We start from the raw sequence: 12,052 nt of genomic DNA on the forward strand, positions 1-12,052 counted from the left end.
GATCCTTGGTTTGTCCACTCAGACCATTGTCGATGTGAAATGATTCACTCAGAATAAACATATGATTTTTATTTCCGGCAAGAAATGAAAAGTAACATAATATATTATGGATATATTTTCATGAAGCCAACCTAATATGGGCCCTCACTTCACCTGGAGAGAGAAATAAGCATATGATTTTATTTCCAGCATGAAATGAAAAGTAACATGATATACTATGGATCTCTTTTCATGAAGCCAACCAAATAAGGACCCTCGCTTCACCTGGAGAGAGAGAAATAAGCATATGATTTTTATTTCCGGCAAGAAATGAAATGCAACATGATATATTATGGATCTCTTTTCATGAAGGCAACCTAATAATGGGCCCTCACTTCACCTGGAGAGAGAGAGATAGACTGCACAAACAAAATATGGTCAGCTTTTATGCAGAATTATATTATATCTCTGAAACACCTGCAAATTTGCAAATCTGAAAATATGAAAGTTGGGCTTTACTCCACCTTGCAAATCTTCTGTTCAGAAAGAGCCTCGATAAACATCAACCAGTACAGACGAGACCTTAACTTGGAGAAGTTAGATATTTGCACCAAGTTCAACACAGAAAAACAGAATAAAGTGATCATATGTGCAAATATATATTTTAGATAAATTGAATTGAATTTAAAATTCTTATGTATATATGAATACCTGGCCTTACTCAAGTATGCTAGTTGGCTGTTAGATATTCACATGAGATGAAATCAACTCCCTCTGGAATGATGAATCCGAACAATGAAATCCAACGCTGTGAGTGGAGCGCTCAGCGAACTTGCAAAGGCTGTGCCACTGTGAGTGTGTTGTTCATGGTTCAGGGTGCCGGTTTTATAACATGAAACAACGATTTTCCAAAACCCTAAACGTTAATTAACTCTTAATTAAAGATTAAGTTCAGTGTTTAGTTAATTAAAAATTTAAAATGGTTTTTAATGCATTAAAAGTGTGCCACGTCCCCCCTCGTCCCCCCACGTCCCCTCTCGCCCCCCCTCGTCCCCTCTCGTCCCCCCACGCCCCCCCACGTCCCCCTTTTCGGAAATGCCCCCTCAGGGAAGGGAAACGTTTCCCTGGCACGTCCCCCCGAGTTTCCTCCATTTTGGGAGCGTGGGGAAACGTCCCCTACTCGTCCCCAAGTCCCCGGAGCGCGGGGGAGCGAGGAAACTAGACCCCTAAGGGGGGGGGGGGGGGCGAGTCCCCGTGGAACACTGCCTTCCTCCTTATGCTTCCCTTCCTTATCCCCTTATGCCTCCCATCTCCACCATTCATATGGCTCAAGTAAGCCAAAACCCACCAATCCACTTGGCACACTTTTTTCCCCTTGGAAAAATCGTAATTTTCATTAGTAAAGGAAAATTCCATATTGTAGATGCGAAACGCATAACTTACAAGTAGTTATCATGCTAGAAGAATCACATTAACTCTAATCGCCCTAGATTCTTCAACACTGACAGCATGAGGCACTAGTAGAGGAAGTCATCCAAGGTCAGAGCGAAGTAACAAATAAAAAGGAGCTAGTGACTCACAAGGAGATTGGTGTTGCGGTTGCGACTGCTTGCAACCATCGAGCAAGCAGTTGAATGAGAGCACATTGCTGGGAGTAACAATAGCTGCAGATCCGGGCAGTAAGCTAGAGATGTGGGTAGGTCCCGTAAGAGTTTGACAAGCCAATTGAAGATACAACTAGTGCGATTGGTGGAGGTCAATTGGTGGAGGTCAACCCTCAGAGGGAAAGAGGGAGACTATACCAATCAAGGGTGTGATAGCAAAACCATTCAATATAGTTTTTGATTTGAAGATGGCAACAATCGGTCTAATGTTTGAGGACAGGTTGGAGGGTGCCTTTAACTTCATTCCCCAAAAAGCAAGGGTTTCAATGATTGTCATGGAGAATGGCATGTGCGAGTTTGTTAATACCAAACTCACCCAGCCTATAGACATTGCAGATAAGGTCTGTTACCCACCAAAAACGGGTGACCCCATAGAAGAATTTTTTCTCCCATCATCTCATCCAATCGACAGCTAGTAGTCGATGACAACCACTAGTAGCCGATAACGATGTGCCACTTGTATCTCCACCACCTGCATTAGTCATATGTTTCCTCGTCCATGTGGCAAGAACACATGTTAGAAGGTGGGATTTTCATTAAGAGGTACTTTATTCATTTTGCAATCGGGTGTTTATGCTTGTTTGTATTTTGGGGATTTGTGATGGATTATGGGGTAACTTGGAAGGAAGAGGGGTTTTGACCATCATCTTGTTCCCTCACCCCAAATGGGGGGTTAATCTTTCATCTTAGTCTAGTGGGACTTCCCTTAATGGCCTAATGGGTATAGGAGAGGCACTACTTAGGAAACCCTGATTGTGATAGCGTAGTCCCATCTCTCCCTATTCCATACTTACCACTTTCCATCTTACATTACAAACCTTATTTCTACCTCCTTTCTTTGGGTTCAACTGACCATTGGTTTTCTAGGATTTGGCACCATACATTCTCATACCTCGGCAGGGCCTAAAACTTGGCCCGGGAGGTTGATGCAAGTAGAAGAACAAGCAAAAGCATTTGATGGCCACAAGAAAAAAGAAAAGAACATCAAAATGCAAAAGATGGCTAGGACATAGACATTAGCACGTGGGCAAAAGCCGAGCACGAGCTCTACCTCACGCATTATGGCCGTCACCTAATTCTTGAGCACATATTTCTCTTCATATTATGAGAAGGAAACCTTGCATGTCCCAACCCTTGGTGGGCAATGAGCTGCCTCACCATTAAGGGGTAAGTAATTACTATACATCATACAAAGCAAGTTCTAACCCTTTGAGCAACAAGCAATAATACAAAGAAAAATCAAGAAAACATAGAAGTCATGCAAGAAGGGTGGAAAAACAAACACTGAGTTGGTAACTCACGCATCCACAATTGCTCCCTCCCCACATCTGTACACTCAGGATGAAGAGCCCATCATAGCTGGTCCCTTTGACCATGGCATTTGACCATGAAGTCTTCTCCCCTCTCTTCCATCATTATTCACATGACACCTATTGACTGAAGGGTGGACCAAGGACATGTCACTTCCCCTTGGGGGCTGGAAACACCTAATAGGTGGGTCTATTGCCCACTCCTACCTAGGGAGGTAACACCAATGTGAGTTCAAAGCCTTAATTTTGGAAGGGAAGCCTTATTTGAAGTGTCAAATTGCCCATTACTTTCAAGCTTGGTTCACTTAGATGCAAAAATGATTAAATGTACCTAATGATGTAGTTGCTAGCACTAGATATTGTGTGTAATTATTAGGTGGTTCCACAACCATGGCTTGGGCAACTTAACTAGGGCTCAAGTCTTTCAGAGGATCATATTGACACCCACAAGTGGAGCGTTGAGAGCCATGTAACTCCAAGTGGCAGTATAACATCATACATATCCTTGGGCACCTTTAGAACCCACAACGTTCCAACACTTTTCCCTACATTGATGATTTTATGAGATGATGCACCTAGACTCAGCATGCCCCCAGCCGACTTAGCACTTCATGAGGGGTTGGCAGCTGATCTAGGGCCCAAAGCAGGATGGTCTCACACCTTGATACATGGGAGGGCTAGCACCACCTTGAAATCCCCCAATGTTGGAGCAGAGATAGGCATTTTGACCACCTGGAGACCCATGAGACCACTTTTGTGCCTGTTACCCACTAAAAGTGGGTGATCCCTAGGAGGATTTTTTTTCCTATTCATCTCTTCTAGCCGACAACCAGTAGCCCTTGAAAGCCACTTTGTAGCTGATGTGACGTGCCATTCATATCTCTGCCACCTCATCAGTTATATGTCTTCTCGCCCATTTGTTAAGAGCACATGTTGGAAGGTGGGTTTCTGATCGGAAGGTACTTTATTCGTTTTGCAATCAGGTGCTTATGCTTGTTTGTATGTGGGCATTCTGACATGGATTATGGGGTAACTTAGAAGAAAGAAGGGTCTTGGCCATGATCTTGTTCCTTCACCTTAAATAGGGGGTTAATCTTTAATCCTATTCTAGTGGCACCTCCCTTAATGACCCATGGCTTTAGGAAGGGGAACTACTTGGGAAGCCATGATTGAGATAGTGTAGCCCCATCTCCCCCTATTTCCATACTTACCACTTTCCATCTTAAATTATGAGCCCCTATTCCACTTCCCTTCTTCTGGTTCAACTGACCATTGGTTCATTGAGATTTGGCATCCACACATCCTTATACCTGGGTAGGGCCTAGAAATGCACCCTAGGAGGTTCCTCCATTCCATCATTATTCACATGGCACCTATTGATTGAAGGGTGGACCAAGGACATGTCACTTCCCTTTGAGGGTTGGGAACACCTTATAGGGTTGTCCGGTGGACCAAGGACACGTCACTTCTCTTTGAGGGTTGGGAACACCTAATAGAGTTGTCCATTAGCCACTCCTACCTAGGGAGGTAACACTATTATGTGACTAAGGCCCCAATTTTGGAAGAGAAGCCTCATATGAAGTGTTTTTTTGTCCATTTCTTTCAAGCTTGGTTCACTTAGATGCAATAATGATTAATGTACTTGATGGTGAAAGTTGTAGCACTGGATATTGTGTGTAATTGGTAGGTGGTTCCATCTATAAGTCTGGGCAACTTAACTAGAGTCCAGTGTTGAAATTTGATCACTAAAATGTTTCCGACAATCCCAACTCGATTTTACTTTCACCTTATCACTCCCATTCAGTTAAATGCCCTTTCCCATAAACATACATTCAACATATAGAATTTTGGAAATTAAATTTTCAGAGTAAAACACACGGGAGTGTCAACGTATGCTGAAAATAAATATGGACATAAACAGACCAGAAACACACAAAATTACACACAGATTTTGGTCAACTTAGACCCAGGCAAACCCCTTCAATATTCTCAGGGGAAAACCTATTAGAGAGCTCTTCAAATTTATTTATCTTTCAAGTTCAGGAAAAATATATTTGTAGACAAAACAAAACAACAAAATACAATTTATCTCTTCAGCCCAAAACTCCTTGAAAATCGTGCCCACTTTGCCTCGATTTCCGTGCCCACTAGAAGCTGAAAATATGTACTGTACATATACGATTGTACATACTGTACTGTACGGATTCCATACGGGCTGTACAGATTTCCGTACCGCTATATGGACTACAGATTTTTTTTCAAAAACTTCTCTCGAACGACGTGCAACTCACAGCATTCAATGTTGTTCGTATTGTACCTTCTGTTGTTTTCTATGCCTCGATTTCCGTGCCTAGCTTTGCCCAAAAATCACTCCTTCAGCTTATTGCAACAAATTTCTCCTTCAGAACTTTTCTCCAACTCCCAGCCTCCTTTCTCCAATCTGTGCATGAAGAATGAATGCAGGCTCTCTTTTCTTTTCCCCCTTTTGTTCCCCTAAATGACTTTTGGGCAACCCTAAGATCTAATCACTCAGATTCATTTAGATCAAGGGATGAGAATAAATGTGCATTTAATTCTCACTCTATTTTTTAACTCACCCATTGAATAAAGTACCCACATTGTACTTTATGTCTAATATCACTTTTCACTTTATAATTTAACATTGACTTTACCACTTATAACGTCACTTTCACTTTATAAAGTCACTCTTAGGAAAAAAATTATTTTGGACACTTTTCCCTAGGTAGAGACTAACCCATGGGAAACCACTTGTCCAAGGTACATTAAAAATCAACACTCCCTCTTACCGAGGAAAGTGTTTCTCACCACACCCATCTTGTCCTTGAAATGGACATGCGTGCCTCTTGGCAAGGACTTCGTGAGAACATCAGCTGCCTGCTCATCTATTGATATATACTCTAGCTTCACTGCCCCATTCTGAACACAGTCCCTGATGAAATGATATCTGATGTCAATGTGTTTTGACCAGTCATGAAACACTGGATTCTCCGTGAGTTTAATGCAACACTGATTATCATAGTGAATAACTGTCGGTCTCAACTCCTGATTAAATAGGTCATAGAACAACAGGCGAAGCTAAATGGCCTCACAACTAGCCTGGCTAGCAGCCATATACTCAGCCTTAGAAGAGCTCAAAGCAACTGACATTTGCTTTCGACTGAACCACGACACAAATACCGAACCTAATCTAAAGCAACACCCTGAAGTGCTTTTCTTGTCAGAAGCACACCCTGCCCAATATGAATCTGTGTAACCTGATAACCTCACCCCATCTCCTCGCCTATAGTCTAGACCATAATCAACAATCCCCTGTACATAGCGAAGAATGTGCTTTGCAGCTACCCAGTGCACCCTCCGGGGCTCAACCATGAACTGGCTAAGTGTTTTCACTGCAAAGCATATATCTGGCCTAGTGTTGACCACATACATCAAAGACCCAATAAGCTGCCTATACAATGTGGGATCCACCAAACTAGAATTTGAAGCATGAAGCTTCTTCTAGTTGGTGATCATAGGTGTAGACATGGGTCTACAGTCTGCCATGTGAAATCTGCTCAACACATCCACAACATATTGCCCCTGCCCCAAAACGTTATGCCCCTCCTCCTGCGACACCTCAAGCCCCAAAAAGTAATGCATCAGCCCAATGTCCTTCATCTCGAACTCCATAGCAAGATCCTCCCTATAACCACTAATCAGTCCCTTTGCCCCTGTAATGAACAAGTCATCAACATACAACACAAGAATTAGTGGATCATCCCCTACAACAATGTAGTATAGGTTCGGATTTGCATCACTCTTCGTGAAACCCATTTGTTGCAAGTAAGTATCAATCCTCAAATACCAAGCTCCCGAAGCTTGCTTAAGTTCGTAGAGTGCTCACCTTAACTGGCATACATGGGTCTCCTACCCAACTACCTCAAAGCCTTGTGGCTGCTCAACATACACCTCCTCCTCTATAACTTCGTTCAGAAATGCGGTCTTCACATCCATCTGATGGATCTGCCAACCCATTTCTGCAACAATAGAAATAAGGGACCGGATAGAAGTGTACTGAGCTATGGGAGCGAAGGTCTCATCATAGTCAACTCCCTCTATCTGTGAGAACCCTCTAGCCACAAACCTCGCCTTGAACTTCTCAATGCTGCCATCCGCAACATGCTTGATCTTGTAGAGCCACCTGGAAGTCACAACTGACTTGCCCTCAGGCCTAGGCACCACTTCCCAGACATTGTTCTTAATGATAGAGGAATACTCCTCCACCATAGCCTCTCTCCATACCTCCTGGCTGACAGCCTCCTCATAGCTAGTAGGCTTAGAGTCAACAATGTTGGTAGCCTTGGCTACATAATTGAAAAACCGCTTAGGTGGCACACTCTCCCTGTTCACCCTCTTCGGAGGACCAACGGACTCTGCTTCCTTCAAGGTGTCTTGAAGCCACTTGGGCCTCCTCTTCCCCGAAGAAGCTTCTCCATAGGGAACCTCATCCTTTGCCCCCCAGTCTGGTGAAGCTGAAGGTCTGCCAACTGACCCTGGTGTGCCTGTACCAACACCTGTCCTCAAAGAACTTGTACTAGCACTTGTGCTTGTGTCAGCTGAAGTGCCATGTGAATTTTGTACTAGTGGACTCCCTAAAGAAGTGCTCGGTGAACTCGCCACTGGTGCCCTAGATGTCACTGACACTAAAGTACCTCCTATACCAGTCGATCCAGAACCCTGAGGTCCTCCCTGTACCTGACCTCCCTGCTGAGGAGTAGTCTGTGACTCTCTCTCATCATACTCCCTTGATCTCCGATAGGCCCTCTCCTCCTCGAACTTCACATCTCTCCTAATCACCACTCTCCGTTTAGAAGGAATGAAGATCTGATAGGCCTTCTAAGTCTTGCTGTAACCCATAAAGATACCCTTCTCTGCCATGGGTTCCAGCTTTGTCCTCTTCTCCTTGGGGATATAAGAATATGTGAGACATCCAAAGATACAAAGATGTCCCACATGAGGCTTCTCTCCAGTGAAAGTCTCCTTTGGAGTCATATTCCCCAATACTCTGTGAGGACTCCTATTTTGAAGATAAACATCAGTATTGCAGGTCTCAACCCACAAAAATAAAGGCAACCCCTGATCATGCATCATTGCTCTAGCAGCCCCAACAATAGCTTTGTTCTTCCTTTCAGACACCCCATTTTGCTGGGGGTTGTAAGGAACCCTGAACTTTGTCCTAATGCCCTCTTGTGCACATAAATCAGAAAACCCACCATTGGTGTACTCACCACCATTATCTGACCTCAAGACCTGAATCTTCCTACCTGTCTGCTTTTCCACAAGAGCTTTGAACTCTTTAAAGCGACTGAAGACCTCACCCTTGGTTTTCAGGAAATATATCCAAGTCCTCCTAGAGTAGTCATCAATGAATATAACATAATACTCGTAAACACCCAAAGACACATGAGACATATGACCACTAACATTAGTATGAATCAAGTCTAGTATACCTGTAGATCTGCTGTTGCTCGCTGGTAATGGTAACTTGGTGTACTTTCCCAAAGCACACGCTTTGCAGACCTCATAATGCTCGACACTGAAATCAGGAACTCCAGTAGTGATTTCCCTCGGTACTCTCAAAGCTCCATGATGCATATGTGCCATCCTTCAGTGCCATAACTCGCACAAGTCTCTACTGCTGGTGGTACTAGTGTGAGTGCTACCAGATGTGCTACTCACCAATGCTCCTGCTGACTGAAAATTGAACCTGTATAATTTCATAGAGCGGACTCCAATCACTTTGGCCGAAGTGATGGAAGCTCTCTTGGGATGCATCAATACCTGCCATCTTGAGAAAGTGACATCAAATCCCTTCTCCTCCATAACAGACATAGAAATCAAGTTCTTCTTCATCCTTGGAACATACAAAACATCCATGACCTTCAAAGGAGGCAAATACGACCTCTCAAAGGTCATAGTCCCCACACCAACAACTCTCACAGTGCGGTCATCTCCTAGTACAATCTTGATATCAAGTGCCCTCTCTCCAAGCTTTGAAAAGAACTCTCGTGCACCTGCCATATGGCGGGAAGCCCCGCTGTCTATGTACCACACATCGGATGATGTACTCCTACTAGATGTAGAAGTAATAAATGCAAAGTCCTAGTCAAATTGTGAAGCAAATTGCTCCACCTTTTGCTGAAGCTGCAATACCCTTCTTCCCCTTGTTCTTCCTTTCAGGACACGTAGTAACATAGTGTCCCATCTTCTGACATGCCCAACATTTGACTTTGGACATATCAGTATCTTTCTTCTTCTTCTCCTCCTTTCCCTTAGCCCCATCTGATGAGGCCCCTTTCTTGGCCTTCCCTTTGTTCTTCCCCCTGGCTGTCAAGGCTACATCCTCCTCATCTGCTATCTTCAACCCACCATTGCCGATCTTCCTTATCTCACGCTGCACACAATCATCCCAGAATCTATCCTAATTGGGAAGATTCTCCCTAGAGGTAATGACATCTCCAAAGACCTCCCAAGACTTAGGAAGTCCCTCTACAACTATCCTGACAAACTTTGTGGGTGCAACTGCCTCACCAATAACAGTGAAATCATCACTTACTTGTTTGACCCTGCCAAGATAATGAACTAGGCTTTTAGCCTTTGTCATCCTAATGTTATTCAATTGTTCTTTGAGTACCATCTTCCTGCTCTCATTGGTACTCTGATAGAGAGTGGTTAGAGCTGTCCACATATGATATGCATATGTATTTCCTCTCACTTGAGGAACCACATGATCCTTCACACTGTCCATCAAAATCCTTTTTGCCTTTGCATTATTTTTTGTGAATTCAGCAAGTTCATCTGCAACAGTAGGAGGTAGAACCACTTGCCGCACTATATCCCAAACTGTTGCCTCCTCAAACACTATCTGAATTCTGTCCTTCCAAACAGCGTAGTTGGATATCCCATCCAGTCAGAACATGGCCATGACTGCTGTCCAAAATTTACAAAACCAAGAAAATGGAGAAATAAACTTTCCAACACACCTTGCTGTCCCAAAAGTTTAGCATGTGTGAAATTTCACCTTGCTGTCCCAAAATATCAGTTTGTTGTCCAAAAATTCAGTTTGTTGTCCAAACCATTGTTTGCTGTCCCAAATTACTATCTGTTGTTCAAACTGCAATTTTCAGCTTGTAGCTCTGATAGCATGTTGAAGTTTGATGACTAAAATGCTTTCTGCAATCTCAACCCGGTTTTAATTTCACCTTATCACTCCCATTCAGTTAAATTCCATTTCCCATAAACATACATTCAACATATAGAATTTTGGAAATGAAATTTTCAGATTAAAACACATGGGACTGTCAACACATGCTGAAAATAAATATGGACATAAATAGACCAGCAACACACATAAAAATACATAGATTTTTGGTCAACTTAGACCCAGGCAAAACCCCTTCAACCTTCTCCGGGGAAAACCTGTTAAAGAGCTCTTCAAATTTATTTATCTTTCAATTTCAGGAAAAATACATTTGCGGACAAAACAAAACAACAAAATACGACTTATCTCTTTAGCCCAAAACTCCTTGAAAACCGTGCCCTCTGTCTTGATTCTGTGCCCACTTGAAGCTAAAAATATGTACTGTACGAATACGACTATACGGATTTCCATACTGCTGTACAGACTGTACAGATTTTTTTCAATTTTTTTCTCAAAAACTTCTTTCGAATGATGTGCAACTCAGAACATTCAATGTTGTTCGTACTATACCTTCTGCTGTCTTCTATGCCTTGATTTCCGTGCCCAACTTTGCCCATAAATCACTCCTTTAGCTTGCTGCAACAAATATCTCCTTAAGAACTTTTCTCCAGCGCTCAGCCTCCTTTTCCAATCTACTTATGAAGAATGAATGCAATCTGTCTTTTCTCTTTCCCCATTTTGTTTTCCTAAATGACTTTTGGGCAACCCTAAGATCTAATGGCTTAGATTCATTTAGATCAAGGGATGAGAATAAATGTGCATTTAATTCTCACTTTCTATTTTTTAAGTCACCCATTAAATAAAGTACCCACATTGTACTTTATGTCTAAAGTCACTTTTCACTTTATAATTTAACATTGACTTTACCACTTATAAAGTCACTTTCACTTTATAAAGTCACACTTAGGAAAAGAATTATTTTGGACACTTTTCCCTATGTAAAGACTAACCCATGGGAAACCACTTGTCTAAGGTACATTAAAAATCAACATCCAGGTTCTCTAGAGGGATATATTGACACCCACAAATGATGCATTGATAACCATGGGACTTCAAACAATTATATAACATCATTCATAGCCATGGACACCTCCAACACCCACGACACTCCTGCATTTGCTTTATTATTCATGGGATGATGCACCTGAACCAACATGCCCCCAACTGGCTTAGCAGTAGTTACATGGTGTGGCAGTTGATCTAGGGCCCAGATGAGGTTTGTCTCATGCCTTGAGACATGTGAGGGATAGCACCATTTTCAGTGCCATTGGAGAAGAATCATGATTATTCATCACTTGGAGACCCATGAGATCCAATTTTCAGCCCCAAAACCACAGTTGGGGGCTACAGGTTGATTTTCAAAGATATCTAGGGGCTAACCCTTAAACCTTGATTCTAGGAACCCTCTACACTTGTCATGGCACTATAGGATCTCAACGCAAGCCCTAGAACAACCTACCACAACATGACATCAACATTTCGGCCCTCTTGTTGGAGATTTATTACGTTTTACATTGGCTACAAGGTCGGCTTATGATCTTGACTAGTTCTTGCCCATTATTTTAATGCTTGAGGACTTCTAGGCATAATTAGACATTGGTATATATTAGAGATCATTCATTTGTGATCTCTCATCATCATCACACTTGGAAATTCGACCTCATTAAGGAATTTAGCCTCTCTAGAGGAATCACACTTGTTCTCTTGTGGATGTTTTGGATCTATTGGATGCATTTTGATGTTTGGAGTTGATTCTTGGATATTTCTTGGAGCTATTCTTTGGATAATGGAAGACATTCTTACATGTTGTCCCGTAACTACACTTTATTGTTGAATAT

Source organism: Pinus tabuliformis, chromosome 6 (genome assembly GCF_031772625.1).
Source record: "Pinus tabuliformis cultivar Carrire ecotype Pingquan chromosome 6, CPIR1, whole genome shotgun sequence".
Taxonomy (NCBI): domain Eukaryota; kingdom Viridiplantae; phylum Streptophyta; class Pinopsida; order Pinales; family Pinaceae; genus Pinus; species Pinus tabuliformis.